This window comes from Lontra canadensis, unplaced genomic scaffold (assembly GCF_010015895.1).
Source record: "Lontra canadensis isolate GAN:19392208 unplaced genomic scaffold, GSC_riverotter_1.0 scaffold18, whole genome shotgun sequence".
NCBI lineage: Eukaryota > Metazoa > Chordata > Mammalia > Carnivora > Mustelidae > Lontra > Lontra canadensis.
Window position 1 is genome coordinate 22,423,348 of NW_022631012.1, and position 1,551 is coordinate 22,424,898.

Here is a 1,551-nt window from a genome sequence, read left to right on the forward strand (position 1 = left end):
TTCTAGTGTCAGTTTCCCCGAGGCAGTGACCAGAGAGCTGGTGCGGCCACAGGATGCAGAGCCCCCACCAGCCTCCTCCCTGAGTGAACCCGCCTCTCCATCTGGAATGCACACGTGGCCCAAGCAAGAATGAAACCTTCCTTGCGTTAAGCGCTGGGGTTTCAGATGAGTCGGAAAACTGCAGCATAAACCCATCTTGTCCCAGAGCGAGGCTCACCCAGTCCTCTGCATCTGGCATGCTCCCCATCAGCGGCTCAAGCCACCATTGATCAACCTCAGACTTGCTGCATGGGATCTGATTTCCCCGCTAGGAGGGAAAAGGTAAGGTAATGAATAGGACTTCAGAATGGAGAACGGTAAGAGCTCCCTTCCCGGTGCAGGAGTGATCTTCCCAACACAAATAAGAGGCAGATGTGGTTTTTTGGATTTTTCTAGCCCCAAGTGGCTTATGAAATACATTTAAATTACACTTACGCTATGTGAGAATCACTAATGTCGCATAGACATAAAGGTAGCAATGACAAAGAATGAGTCGGATTCCTTGCTGTGCTAGGCCAGTACCTTGTATCACTTAATTTCCACCAGTTCCTAATGAAAAGTGATACATAGCAAGGAGTGGAGAAGTTAGTTTGCAAAGAGAGAATATAAAATGAAGCAGACCCTTTGCTCCTTTAGTGTCTAGTAGCTTTAAATGAATTCTCTTAAATCAATGAATGATATTTTCTATCATATCTTAATTCTCTTATAATGAACTTGTATTATTTTTGTAATTAGAAAAATGTATTTCTGTTTTGGAAAGAAAATCACTGTGAGTGAATGAAGAATTAATAATCGTTTCCTCCATTAACCTGTACATAATAACACCTAACACAAACAATGCCCACCCACTTCTTTAACTGTTTAGTTCAAGGGTTGAGCTCCTGGAGGGCAGATGCGGGTTGTGATTTCAGTGAGGAAGCACTTCATAGAGGCTCAAATATGTGAGCTGCGTATTGAATGATTCTGCCTACCCTTTGTGTGTTTGTCCATCAACTCTGTCATTCTGGAATCATTTGCCTTAGTTTCAAGTGATATTCCAAATAGCTTTGTGGGCTCTGGACTTGCCCATAAGTTCACACTTAGCAGAATCCAGGGATGCAATAATGGAATTGCCAGAAACAGAATCCAAATTTCTTGTTAAATGGAGTCTCTGTGTACAAACTCCACATCATTGACATCATCACTTGCCCAGATAAAATCAGGCAGGCAATTATAACACCAATTCCCTCTCTTTTCATACGTTTGTATTACCCAATTCCTGCATGTGGGTAAGTATATCAGAAATCATCTTGTTACAGCTGTAGATAGAATTTTTGTTATCCTAGTACCCATTTTAGCTTCCTTCTCCTTTGCAAGTTATTTGCTGTCATTCCTCATGCTAGGAACAGCTGAAGGTCATTTTCTAGATAAGCAATTTGCCCAATTTATTTCAATTTTCCCATTTTAAAAAAGTTTTGGCTACCAGGAACATAAGATAAGATTTCACTATGGTAATTACTGAATTTCAAGTAA